This window comes from Taeniopygia guttata, chromosome 4, assembly GCF_048771995.1.
Source record: "Taeniopygia guttata chromosome 4, bTaeGut7.mat, whole genome shotgun sequence".
Lineage (NCBI taxonomy): Eukaryota > Metazoa > Chordata > Aves > Passeriformes > Estrildidae > Taeniopygia > Taeniopygia guttata.
In genome coordinates this window covers 50,178,707-50,193,506 of record NC_133028.1, presented here as the reverse complement: position 1 = coordinate 50,193,506, position 14,800 = coordinate 50,178,707, and the positions used below count along the sequence as shown (strand labels likewise).

The following is a 14,800-nucleotide window of genomic DNA, read 5'->3' as shown; positions in this document are numbered from 1 at the left end:
ACAACATGTGATGAGCTGATAATCATAATCTGCATTCCCCATCTTCCTGCACCACCAGGGGAGAAGAGGTAGAGAACTGGGACTAAAAGTTGGCCCTGGATAGAGGAAGAACTGACAGAAGACATTTTTAAGATTTGTGTTTACTTCTCATTACCCTACTATGATTTGATTGAAAAAAATTCATTTAATTTTTGCCAGATCAAGTTTGTTTTGCCCGTACCAGTAAGTGATCTCTCTCTGTCCTTAGCTTGAGCCAAGGTCAACCCACCACAGGCTTCTCCCAGTCCCAGGCTTGTCCCACTGCCAGAATGCCCTGCCCAGTGCTAAGATGTGCTAAGAAGGAAGCAGGTATGGAGCAAGAAATGTGTTTTTTTTTCTGGGGCAGTTATATCAGGTAATCACAGTACAAGTGTTAAAACATATATCCCACCTTATGTTTTTTGTTTTTAACTTGGGGAGTTGGTATTATGTCCTATGGAGCCAAACTGCATTTAAAAATTGAGCCCACTCATTGTGTTTAGAGGCACTGCCTTTAAAGGAATAGCTACAATTTCATTTGCATGCTGAAAATTTACAGCCACATCCACAGCATGCAAAGTTGCTTCATCTCTCTCTTTAGAACGCAATAACTAGAGCCAGTGGTTAAGTAATGGAAGTTCATTCAAAAGTAACATCTGTTTGTACTTCAGATTTCAAATCACATTGTTGCGTTTGCTTTTCATCAACACTTCAGCTAAGATGAGCAGTGGCATTTTACATAATATTCAAGAATTTGCTTATGCAAAACACAGAATAAATACTTATGAGTTTTTTTCAGAATCTTACAAGAGCTCACATTTTCTACATTCTCATCTAGATGTAAAATGTATAAATCTAATGTTCTTCCACTCCTTATCTCCGTCTGAGCTTTTGTTAGATGACATGTGCTGCTTTGCACATGAAAAGCATTCTTTCTGCAAAACTAGCCTTCTCCAGATCTTTAGGTTTGTGCTGCTCTGTGGTACATTGGTTTCATTAACTTCTACATGGTGCCATTGATCAAATGATCTGTGCTCATGTGATAATTAGACCTTACAGACTGCTGACTAAAAAACAAATTTTGAGAGTGTTACTGGATAACTCACTCACAAGTTCTTATGGTCCAAACAACATAGGCTGATATAATGCCAGAGAGTTAAAAGGAGTTGTGAAAATTATATCAGCTGGGGGTCAGGATAGCAATTTCTCATATTCACCAAAACACTGAGATTAGAGCAGTGGAGATGCTAAAGCACAGTGCAGCTGAAGGTGGTTCAGAGGAAATTTATACCTGTAACCTGCCTTGGTGACCTGCATGATCCCCCATGCATCTTTGTTCGCATGCTTTGAAGTCCTTCCTAAGGAAAATGCTAACAAAAGGGAGGACAAATCTATAAAGGGAGAAAATAAATTTTAAATTATAACATTTTTTTTAAGTTCTTCAGTCTTCAACCAAGATTTCCAAAGGTGACCAGTGAATTTATGTTTCTCATCAGCAACACAGCAAAAAGCCCTGATCTTCAGAAAAGTGCTGAACCATCTAGAATATTTAATATACTACTGAGCAGCTTTGGAAAGCCGAGCCACTCTTTGCACAAAGGTGAAAAATTTAAAATATTACTTTCATTTGAGTCGTGCACTCTTCTCATTGAGACGTTTTGTTTGTTTGTTTCATGAAACAATGACAGGCTGCAGAGAAGGCAGGTGGTGTGGAGCTTTCTTTGTCCACAGCTGCCTGCAGGACTATGGCAAAGTGCAGACCGGGACTACGTGATTTTTCTTATCCTTAGTAGTCCTTGTAGAAAGCTGCAATGTGCTCTGGCTAAGTGGTGGAGGAGGGTGGGGACAGGTGCATGTCACGATGTGTTCATGTCCCTGTCCAGAGCTGAGGATGTCAAAACCAGGGAAACAAGAACTAGCAGACATCTTACACCCTGAGGAGCCCCTTCCTGCCTGCACAGGACTCTCCTAGCCTCAGGTGAAAACTGTCCATCCCACATCTTCCTGACAGCCAGGTGACATCTGTCCTGGGCCACTTATGTCACCAGTCCCCAGTGACAGTGACACAACATGCCCAAAACTGGTAGCAGCCCTCTTTAGCACCACTGTGCCATCACAAGGGCTGTCAGTGCCCCATCAGCATGACACAGCTGTTTTATCTTTTTCCACCTGAGAGGAAGTTAATTTTTATTTTAATTTAAAAATAATGAAGAAGACATTTTTAAAAAGTAAAAAGGGAGGAATAACGCACAAAAACTGGCAATTTAAAGAACAGCAGCTCAGCAATGGTTAAAAGGGAATTAGAAAATGGGTCCTACTCACTGTCCCATATTAAAGATTTGTATGGTAATTGCTCTCGTGGATTCGGAGGCTTAATTCAGGGAGAAAAAATGTATTTTGAGTGAACTCAAGGTAATATTTCACATCTTTGGAGTGTGAGACATGTCCAATGCCAAACTCTGCAGCCACAAGAGGCTGACAGTGCTGAGGATGTTTGAGCATTGACTGCCGAACTCACATCTGCTTTTCTCGGAACTGAACGAAAGGATATTTCCAGGAATGACCTTGTGCTACCGGCTTCTGCTTGTGCCTGAAACTAAATGATAAATTACTTTTCATCTTCTTAGTTCACTGTAGACTATTACACCCTCTTGAATTGACAGGACAAGGGGCAATGGGCACAAACTGAACCACAAGATGTTTAAATTTTTCCAGGGACTGAGCATCTACCTTCTTTCTCTGAACAGCAGGAAACTCACTTTCAGGATTACTTGACAGAGGTTGCCCAGGGAGGCTGTAGAAACTCCACTTTTGGGGGCTATTCAAAGTCTGCAGAGAAATAGCTCAATGAAAAGTGTATATTTTCCTCTGCTCTGCAGACCTATGCTTAGTGTGACCTACAGAGTGCAGATATTCTCTTCTCTAATTTTTTTTTCTTATATTCAGGTGTGGCTTTGAGCTATTAGGGGGTTTTAAGTTTTCTTGACAAGAGGGCATCATCAAAAACTGACTAATGAGGACTCAAGAACTGTGAAAAACATCTCTTCCCTCAGAGAATTATGGAAGGTTTGGGAAATTATTCTTTCATTTAAAAAATTTTGGGTCAAACCCTGCTCTGCTCAGAAAAATTTGGGGCAAGAACTGGCTAGATAAACTGTACCTCATTTTCTCATTCCATGTATAAAAGAAAATGTATATTTAGTAAAAAAAAACCTAAAAGTCAAAATTACATTTATACTAACTGCAATTAAAAACAAAACCCAAAGCATTCTTATGTTGTTGAATGATGACCTGTTAGGGAACCAAACAAAACCCAGAGTCTATGGGTGTAAAATAATTTTCAAATAAGCTGCTTATTGTGTCCCTTTCTCTTCTGCCTGTCCCACATTGCCTTTCCAGAGGAAGAGCTCTGCGCAGAAACTGGTGCTTAATTAGGTTTAATTTTTGCTTTGCTCTTTCAGTTCACCTTTAAAAGCTGAGAGCTGTGGCTTTTCATCAGGTGAGCCAGGAGGTGCTGGAGCAGCGCTGTGTGCAGTCTGGGGCAGATCCTTCCTCGCGGTCAGCGATGGCACAGCTCTCTCCTCTACTCCCACATCCCTGGGGATCCCTCAAGGACAGGCAGTCTATATTCCTTTTTACAGTGTCCATATTCATCCTAATTAGTTTGAACCAGGCTATGAGGATTAACGAGATCCCCTCAGTAAGAGGCTTTGCAGAAAGGGTGACCTCCCACCCTCCCAAGTTGTGTGTGTGTGTGAGCTCAGTTGCAGATATTTGGAGCACTGTACGTGGTAGACCTGCATTCAGAAATGGCACAGGAGACTCCTATTTTCCCTTTAAGCTCTAGAAATCAGACTCTGATTTTTTTTCCTTACAGAATTTTATGCCAGTATAAATGCCACCAAAGTTGACAAAAAAAATTAATTATCTACAGGCCTGACAAAAGATAACAGGTCCCTGAATGTACCCTCTCTGGACTTCAAGGTTTTGATGTGCTGCTTCTAATTCTCAAATTATCTGGCCTCCTCATTTCCCTATCAAGGCTACCATATTTCACATGGTGCTATTAATCATATAAACACTATTGACTTTTTTCTGTCATAATCGTTGATTTCAGCCTATCTTCTGGAACTTTTGACTGCTTTTATAAAGTGCCTATGTTGCCATGACAGAAACTAGATTTGTTTCAATAGGATAACAAAATATAAATGCAGAGAATTTGCAAGCTGTAGGTCTGCAAATATTTCCTGTGACAACATTTTGGGAAAATTGATAAAACCACAAGTGAAGCAGTGTTCTTGGAACCACATAAGGATTAAACATGAAGACAAAAAAAAAGCACAAAGTGGATTTGTTAAACACAACATAGACACAGTTCACAAAAAAAAGGTGAAGTTAGAGAGGATATCAAAAGCAGGTCGCTAAAGTGAGTTCAGACTTTTGTATCCCATCGTGATTTCTCCTTAGTACTAAGATAATGGGATTTTGCTTTGGCTGTTTCAGAAGTTTCCCATAACAAAACTGCTGAGTTCTCATTATGCAGCTGATTTCCTGACCATTGTGCAGAAAAAATCTCCTCAGGACAGACTTTGCTTTCCATTACCAGTCAGGATAACTCCAGGCTTCAGCAAGATGAACTTGGATTGACATCAGTACTAATCAGAGCACAGTATCCTGCATGAATGGAATGGCCTTCAGGAAGAGTTCTTATATTTGTAACAATTTCTATTTTGAATTTCTATTCTATTTTACAGAAACAAAAGAAACAAAAATTATCCTTCTTTTTCTTCTCATTTTACTTGAAGCTTCTACTCCTAATTCTGCCATCATTATTAAACAAGTCTTCCTTATGCTCTTTAGTAAAGCAACTTATGTTACTTTTGATTAAATAATTCTCAAGCTGAAGCCTGCTGAAGACAGAAAATCTCTCTCTGACAAAATGTATAAAAGTTTAATTACCACAAAATACTGCATATATTGTGCCAGTTTCCACTGCATTTCCCAGCATTCTTTTATCACCACCACCACAGTGGCTTGTAACCACATTTGTCTCTTATACCAGACATGATTGCATGTTAGTTTATTTGCATTTCAGCTGTCCTCTCCTGAATCTCATCTAATCTATTCATTTCAGTTCTGTGATGAGAAGTCCTAAACTACACAAATTTGTGATTGCATTTTTACCAAGACTGCCAGAAAGTTGTTACTCAGAAGGAAGCAAGAGTTATTTATTTCAGTCACTCATTCTCACCCTTAGCAGGTCAGACTGAGCTGCTCAAGGGACATTTACTTCTGTGGAGGGCTTAGCTAAATAGGGAAACTCATGTACCATGGTATATCTGTACCACAGATATTAGTCCCCAGCACACTAAGGATGGCAGAGCTAGAGAAATGTTATTTCTTTATAAAATAACTCATTCTTTTTTTATATGTATCCTTGTGTTATTTTTGTACTATAGCTGTGGAGTCTTTTAACCCTTTCACTCAGCATACCTCCCACTAAATACACCACACTGCTGTCACCCAGTAGCATTTCTTCTAGACTGAAAAACCTGAAGGAGTGAATAAGAGGCACAGATTACTTAGTTCTTAAGTATTAATTCTCTTAAACCAGTCACTTATCCCTGCTCACTTCTAAAAGGTTACACCAATATGATGCTGTGCTCTATTCTTGAAACCTCTCTCCTGGTTGCTGTCACACCATCACAGCAGTTTAAAAGTGATCAAGCTGGTTTTGTCCTTTTTTACAAAGGCAGCTGAAAGAAACATTATTTTCCTTATTCAGAAATAACATCCATTTCAGAAGATCCAAAAAAAAATCCTTCTTGAAATGATGCTTAATTCACAGAATGCCATAGAAACCATGTCTGATGGGTTAAAGGGATGGTATTAAGGACCATAGGCTCTTGTTTTCTTCTTATCCAGACAATATTAAAACACAAAAAATATATGGTTCCTATACACTGGACAACAACAACAGCAAATGGTCATTTCTTTGAGAAAGCAATTGTAAATCACAGCTCTTTCGAGCTGTGTCTTGCACTTGACCCAAACTGCCCCATAGCTGCTGCAGCCAGCCTGAGGGTAGCCAGCAAAAACCCCACTGAGGGCCCTGGCAAAAGTGCAGGACAGCAGGAGAATTCTGCTATTTAAAAATGTAGAGTTATGTCCTAGCAGGCTCTTACATACTGTAATACAATTTTACATATTGTAGCTCAGGTGTTGCAACAAAATGCAGGAGGTTTGCAATCACCTCTGATATGATACCTCTACTTGTCATCTTTGAGACATAATAACAATGAAACACTTCAGGAAAGTCTTCAAAATTCTGGTGAAAATGGGCCATGCTGGCCCTAAGTAAAGACACCCCTGAATTAATAACCCAGGATTTCACTTTCAGCCAAAAGTAAAAGAAAAAATTAATAATTCAATCTTTCATTTCAGTTGTTTGATTTTATACTTTTTTATTTTAAAAGCATGGTTATAATTTGTAATTTAACTGTAAGCTGCCATATTGTGTATATACTCATTTGTGCTGCAATGTAATACAGCTGTGGTGTGACACAGCTGATTGAAATTGAATACACCATAAATTGAAAAATTCTGCATTTACTGTGACAGTCAAAATGTCAGAATTATGCAGAAGAAATAAATACCATCAATCATGAACTGAATTTTAACTGCCATGATAGTCTAAATCACAGAAAGTGTCTGATCCATAAATTAATAAAACTCCACAATTTAAACATGATTTCCAAATTATTTTATTTCTTAAAAATCTAGTACTGATTTTAGTGAATTCAAATGTCTAATGGTTTTTATACCTATGATTAAAGATCTCCTTGGGTATTTCCAAATGTAAAAAATATAAACACAAGCTCTGTCAAGGTTGAAAACCAGGCAAAGTCTCCACACTTATTTTTACTCTATGCCATGTCCACATAATTTTTTTCCATTAATATGAAAATGTTTTCAAATATGTATCCAGCAATTTGGAGATACATAGATTTTTGCAATGCAAATTGTAGTCCTTCCTATGTCAGACTTTATGCTAAATTAATATCAGGGAACAAAAGCCAACAACAACAACAAAAAAAAAAAGGAACAAAAAACAAAAGTAAAAAGAAAGAAAAGGAAAAATAGAAAAAAGAAAAAATTAAAACCACAAGGAAACTCAGTAGTCCTGATATTTAGGATAATTTTTTGTGTTGAGAGATTTCTTGAGGTGACATTGGATATATAAGGCTTCTTAACTACCACAAATCTAACTATAAAATAGATTTAATTTCAGTCCATGAACCATCAAAGGGGAAAGACAAGACAACATCTCTGTAAACAGCAAACCTCTCCAAATAATGTAAAATTCAGCAAACATTTATATTCCTGAATCTATGGAGTTGTTCAAACTAATCCTGACCTTTCAAATTCCTGGGCAACTCTACCAAAACACAAGAAAACACGTTCACCTCCTCTAATACCAGTCTTTGCTGCAAGTTCAAGGGTCTTCAAACCCAGATTCACTCTGTGATCTTGAACCTCTGTTTTCCTCCATGTAACGCACCCCTAGGTCTGACTCTGAAGACCAAGAAAAATCCGAAAGCTCTGGTTCCTGCAGTGCTTATGCCTATCAGTGCTGATCATAAGTATATTCTTAATCTGAGTTCGAGTCCATTACAAGTGAGAAATCACACGGGGGAACTTTTTCTTACAGTTCAATGAAATAAATATAAAATTTTGAAACTATTGTGGATTTCTCATCTGAAAGCCTATCCTTCCTTCAACCATGAAACTGCACATTAACCAAATAAACATGCCAAACTCTGGTGAGGGAGACTCTTATCCCAGTAGAAGTCTTCTTTCTGTAACATGTCCAGAAATCCACGTTAATAATACCAGGCATTTTCAGCTGAGTGGCATATTTAGTTGAAGGAATTAAGACTAGCAGCAGCAGGTCAAATTCTTCATGTAGGCTTGTAAAAAGTAGTGGAAAGTGAAACCACAAGAAGAAGCACCTATTCTTTTTTAATTAGGTGAAAACAAAAGACATAAAACAACCTGCTGCATTTCCAGATCTTTGAGGCTTTGATTGGAAGGCCACCCACTCCTGCAGTAATTGCTCAAAAAGGAATTTCCTTCTCATTCATTTGCATCTCTTTCTTGTCCCATTTTTTTCCAGAGAGATGATTTAGCACCAGTGTCCACTGAATTAAAAAAAGCCTGATTAATGTGCAGCAGCTGACATTATAGCACATACATTCATGTTAGTGATGGAAGAGCCTCACGTAATTGGATCAGAAATTGGATAAAATAATGAAAAATTTAACACAGCCTTTGTCTTTTTACATTACAGTGGGATGGCTGTAAGGTCAGGAGATGGGAAACAACTAGGGGAGTTTTAAATGCTTTTCTGGTAAAAATTTGTTTAATGCATGCCCATGATTAAAACGAATGTGGTATCCCACTGAAACACAGAGGTACAAGAGAGGGAATAATAAATTGGTGACATTGACAAAGTTTAATTTGTTATCTGCTTTAAAATGTCAGGTCATGTCATTGCACTGAAATATTTTCTCTCTTGATGTATGTCTTACAAAGCAAGTTCAATGTTTGGCACTTTTCCATTTCAATAAAATAAAACATCTTTTAATCTAGAAAGCATAGTAACCATCAGGAAAATAAAGTCAATTCAAGGCTCCTATTTGAACACTTTTTCAGAAGCCTCTTGAAAAAACCTACTCTGAGTAGCTTGGTTCATCATAGTGCCCTATTTTAACTCACAGAAACCTGGCTGGCTTTCTGACCATTTTTTTCCTCTTAAAAAATTATGCTTTTTCCTCTTAAAAAATGAAAAAGAGAGAAATTTTAATTTCATTACAACTTGAGGCTTGTGGTAAATAGATCAACTTTTTGATCACAGAAACTATTAAGGGAATATTTCCCAGGCTGACATTAACTACGTGCAGGAAATACAGATGGAGAATTTAAATAAGTTATGACATTATATTCATGGCAAAATCCATGAAATAAACCAGACATCTTATAGGAGAAATGAACATTTATCATGTTTGTATTTTTTCATTAATGGAGAATAAATCTTTTTTCCCAAAAATCTTTGAGAAATATGGAAAATTAAAATGTGGGGTAATGGACTGATAGTGATAGAACACAATACAACTTCCAAATAAGTCACAAATTTAACTCATAGGATGTGTTTACTCTGGTGAAGGGTTATGGAAAAAGCTTTCTTCTACAAAGTGTTCACAAGCACAATTCCTAATGAACCTGACCATTAGTTACTTCTTGAACCTTTTCTCCAAGGAGTACTTCACGTTATTGTTTGGGAAACATGCCTAAAATAAAATCAATGTAGCAGTGATGAGAGGCAGCAGCATCAACTTAAAACCTAATTTGATGTTTTTCTGCGTAGGTGTAGAGCAAAGCACCCTGGATCCTGACTTGTCTATTCCTTGGGACAGAAAAAGGCTGAGAGTAGAGGAGCTGAAGGAGAGAATGCAGCATATGTACTTAGGGACAGATTTGGGAAGTAGAAGGCTGTTTCGCTGAGAGTGTTGGAGCATTGGGGCAGTACTAACGGAGACAGTATCTAGAAAGTGCTGTTGCATTTGATTTTAAGTGCCAGTCTGCTTTTGCAATATTTTTCTTACCTCCATTTGTTTGCAGCCCCCTCAGATTCAAAGCAGCATCCTTGCACAGAGTTCTGAACCTGCCTTCAGGGACTTGGCAGAAAGTGTGCAAAAGGGACAGGCTATGAAGACCCCTGTCTTGGCAGGATAGGCATAGAAAAAGTGAAAAAACACAGATGAAAAGGTTTTTCTGGCTCATTCTAAAACCGATTTTCACTGGATCCTGCTTCTCTAAGTTATTTTTTATGGGTTTTTTGGTCTTTCTCAGCTCATTTTTTCTCACTCAGCTCATCAGTGTTCAGGTGACTGCTAAAACCAGTTCCTTGCAAATTATGTTATTTACTATTTCTGGCCCCCTTCATCTTCACCAACTATATCCAGTGGAAAATTTGGAAATACAACAAGTAGTGCCATAGAAATGAAGATCCTAGCATTTTAACTAGGCTTTATTCTGTTTCCTCTGTACATCACTAGCAGCACAGAATAGCTCCACTGAAATCAGCAGCTGCTCTTTTTATCCTGTCATCATAATGAAGATCAGATCCTGGTCCACTAAGCCTCTCTTTCTCCAGCTCAGTCTTATCTCAGCACCAGCAATATTCAAATAATCTCTTCTTACCACAATTCCTCTGGATAAATCCACCAGAATTTCAGGAGGTAAACACAGTGGTGGAAGAGCAGGAACAGGGTGAAACTGCACACACACAAAAAAATCCATACCTGTTGTGTACTGAAAAATAATTTAAAGCAATTTGGTCATTTCTTGGGCCCTAATTGCTTTCAGTGTCAATATCTGTTTTGTACAGCGTGATACTAAGGTCTAATTTCTGCTCAGCACCTCATGCAGCACACAGCAAATTCCCTGACATTTTTCACATTTCTCTACACCAGCTAGGAAGTTTGACATCACCTTGAGCTGAATGCCTTGCAGACACTGGAGCAAACAAACATCCTCAGTGATGAGGCAATGTTTCACTCCAGCTATTATGGCACAATTGTTTAGACTAGTGGAGTAATAAATGGCCCAGTTGTCCACAGGGGACCAGGGATTGCCAGGCAGGGAAGATTATTGCTGTTGTCTGTGGTTTATTAGCTGGCATTTTGATTCAATGCCTGATGCAGATTCATAATTAAAATTTAATTTGTATGTGAGCTGTAAGAGACAGACAGACAGGGGAAGTATTCCTGCATTGTACAGGTGATAGGGAGAGATATTTTCTCTGCCTACAGACTGGGCCCAGTGAGAGATTCAGAAAGTTTTGAGGGGCTAGCATAGCAGAGAAACTAAAAAGTGAAAAACACCCTGATATCTAGGGTTAAAAACCTATTATAGAACATGAAAAATCATTGAAAATATGTGCATGGTTACCTAGAAGTAGCTACTAGGAAATACTAAACATAGAGGTGGCTTGAGAGATCCCACTTCTCTCGAGCTTAGGCACCTGCCTTAATGATGCCAGAGAAATGCCTTCATTCCCTTTAGGATACCAACCTGGTAATCTATTCCTAAAAGTACTAATATACACTTGGAACAATTGTTCTCCTGGAGGAAAAGGAGTTGCTTCTATCCCTGTTATTATTTGTAATAATCTAGAAATTGAAGGTACATAATTTTTTGCTTGATTTTTTTTTTTTTTTAAATGTATCATCATATTAAGACCTCTGTCATTTATATGGTGGGATTGTAACATTAAGTTTTGTCACCAGATATATTCAACAGTCTTATCCCACTTATTGGAGTAAATGTAAGTTTTATCATGAGCAGTGTTAGCAAGATCTTACCACTCCTAAACACAGCACACCAGGAAACATCTTTTTACACTTCCTAAAGCAACATTAGGATAGTTCATTTTATATTTCAGCCCGGGCATATTTGGCACTATTACTGAAACTGTGAATGTCACATCATTATGACCTGATCTCATTTTAGCAGCAGGAAATCAGTATTTGGCTTCTACTGCCTGAGAGGATGTCGTGGTGGAAGGAGCTGCATCCATAGATGTTCCACATGTACCACAACTTCCAAACTGCCCAGGCACATGCTCAGGCTGTCACTGGTAATAACTCCTTTGACATTAGAACCTGTGAGATACAGCTCCTCCCCTGCTGCAATCATCTGTAGCATGCCCATAAACTCCCTGCTTAATAAGAGTCCACTTATAAATTCCAGATAATTCAGACTTTCCTGGAGCCTTTTCTGGCAGACAAATCATAAAAACTAAAGCAATTACAATTTACTGATGTGCAACTATGGAAGTGGACGTTATTATCACTTTCCTTGAGATTTATTAGGAGACAAATAACAGGAATGCTGGGCTGCAGAATGAGCTGTGCAGGCTTCACAGCATACATGTCCTATCCACTTCCCCATCACTGACCAGATCATGTCCCAGGGCATGTTCTCAGTCATTCTTCAGCTTCTCCAAAAAATATGTGATTGATACCATAAACAGACCTGGCTTTTGTTTCAAAGGTTATGGTGATACACAAAACCTTTTCCTCTCTAACTGATTTCAGGTGAATATCATCATTGCACAACATCTATAACACCTTCCTTTTAATTCTTTTTTTAATTTTTTTTTTTTTTTTATTCTAACAAGCTTTCTAGGACTGGAAATTAACTAGTGGTCTCTGCATCTGGTGAATGCTAATTAGTGTTTCCTAGAACTATTACCTATTTTTTTAATAATTAATAAGAATGAAACCAAATATCTATGAAAATTGGCAATAAGGAATTAAAAGTCATTTGGAAAGAGATTTGTTGAAAATTTGATAAAATTAATTTTTATATTTTTAAAAAGAAATTTTTTGGTTTTATGGAATTCAATTAAATACTTTGTGGAGTTCAAACTCAAGTATTTAAACTCAAATTTGGGCTCTTAACACTACTGAAATTATATATTAGTAACTAGAAACTGATTTTGAAGTGATTCCTCCTAGAATCCTAAAACTAAGCATATGTGGTTGACTGGCTGCAAATATTTTTTTCAGCTTTTCTTTAGTTATAGCAATAAGATATTTAAATATTGAAAATATTTAAATATTGAAAAGTCATGAGGAAAACATGGATTTGAAAACAAATACATCTAATTGCATGACCTTAGTAGCATAGTTCCTAAATGCAACAGAATAAAAATATTACTTGAACAAATGTGAGATATCTGCGTTTTAAAACACCTACTGTCAAAATTCTGAAAAAAAACTAAACAAAACTTCAATATGCTATTAGAAACTGGCAATAAAACAAAAATAGGTGGACGTAAACAAAGAATTTTTGTACCCTTTCTCTTTTAGTCTGGATTTCACAGACAGCAGACTCCAAAGTTTTTAAAATTACAATCATGTACAAAACATTCTAGTTGTTACAAGAAGCCTTTTTATGCAAATAGTTATTGGCTTTAATAGAGAAGATCTGGGCTACAACACACACAAGGGAAAAGTTTGTGGTAGACTCAGCACCATACTTGAAAGTTTCAGCCCAAAAGTTTTGGTCCTATAGCATACAAAAGGTACATTATTTGCATTGACAATGATTAATTATGTTTTTATTTTCAAGCACTGCTCCTTTGATAAAACAAATTCTCTTATAATACTGTTTACACAGAAACTGAAGATGACATGGATAAAAGATCCAAATACATCCTGGCGAAATTTAAGGTAAATTATTTTATATTTTTCCTTATCCTCTTCATATACTGATAAGACCAAAACCAGCTATATTTCATAATTTCATTTTTCAAAGCTGAAGTCTAGTTTTGAGCAACTTTGGTGTTTTCTGAGAATAAAACTAACTTCTGTCAATCACTGTAAGGAAAAACTGTCATTTAGAAATAACATCACAAACAGTTCTTGAGCTGTACAGTGTAGGAAATCTCTTCTTAGTTACATGGCAATCTTTTTTTTTTTTTTTAATTGCACTTTCTGTTAAAATAATCTTTGTCTTTTTTTTCTCTTATGCCATGAGAAATAACAGATCTACCTCTAACCAGGGCAGAATTTCACCAGCTGCAAGATCACAGCCTAAATTAAAAAGAAAAAAAATCATATTTTTGGAACAGTTCCAGAAGTGAAATGAATTCTTCTGACTTTCATTAGAGCCTGACTGAAGGGCACAGATTACACCCATCCATAAATTCCTCAAATTTTATAAGGCTACAAAGGATTAATTTTGATCTCATATTAAAGTAAATATTCACAAATAATAGTAGTGAATCAAGTGAAGAACAGCTAATATCCAGGGACACTCTTGGAAATCCAGAATCACTCTATTAATTTCAATAACATTTCTGCAGTTGAACATTAACATCAAAAAGGAGAGAATAGGGACCACTGGAGCATATCTGCTTAAAAGGTGTCTTACAAGTGATTAAAGTTCCACAAACACTTGTCTTTCTCCAGAATAATTCCACAGGGTGACATTAAAAAGTCTTATTTTGTACCAGTCTTTGTATTAAAGTCTGATGGCAGCCAGGAGATCACAGCAGGGGGTTGGTAATTCATAGGGAAATGCAGAGAACTGGTAGCAGAAGGGGTTGCACTTCAGTGGATCTCCAAGCAGTCATTGCTGCTGCATAAAGAGCACAAAAAGGCAAACCAGGGTGAAGCTGCTGGTGAGGGACAAGTAAACAACAGACTCCAGAAACCTCAGAACAAAATGGTAGTGGGAAACTCTAGTAAAGGCAAGATATTTTCAGAAAACTGGAAAAGCAGGTCTTAGAAACAGAAAGAACAGGGAACTAGCTGCAGCTGCAAAGTCTGAAAGTAGGCAGAGTTACAATGATACAGCAAGCAAGGACATTAAATAATAGCTTGAGTTCTAGGCTTGGCTAAGATAGACCTTAAGATTGCAGGAAAATATGCTTAGCAAGGCAGTAGAAGGTTTTAAGCTTAATGATGGAGCATTGTGTATTGTTAATAGAAAGAAGACATTGTGTGAAGCAGGTGTATGTGGTATATGTGCTTTTAGTAACTGGCTAGAACTGCCTGTAACCTTTAGCAATATGCTATTGGCTAGAAAATTTTTCAAGCGCTTTGTAACAAAGAAATCTTCAGCTGCTGCTGGTTGTAAGTGATCTTTGCCGTCTTCCTGTTGTCTCAACCAAGTAATGAGGCTGATGCTGCAAATAAAGCTCAAGGAA

General features: G+C 37.2%; 1 long non-coding RNA gene across 1 annotated transcript; it reads left to right on the top strand.

Annotated features, from left to right (window-relative positions):
• The first annotated feature begins 245 nt into the window (after positions 1 to 245).
• LOC140683992 (uncharacterized) lies at positions 246 to 8,832 on the top strand. The gene is made up of 3 exons (XR_012055744.1): positions 246 to 348; positions 1,515 to 1,618; positions 2,965 to 8,832. It is a non-coding gene; the product is annotated as an uncharacterized lncRNA (long non-coding RNA).
• The last annotated feature ends 5,968 nt before the right edge of the window (positions 8,833 to 14,800 follow it).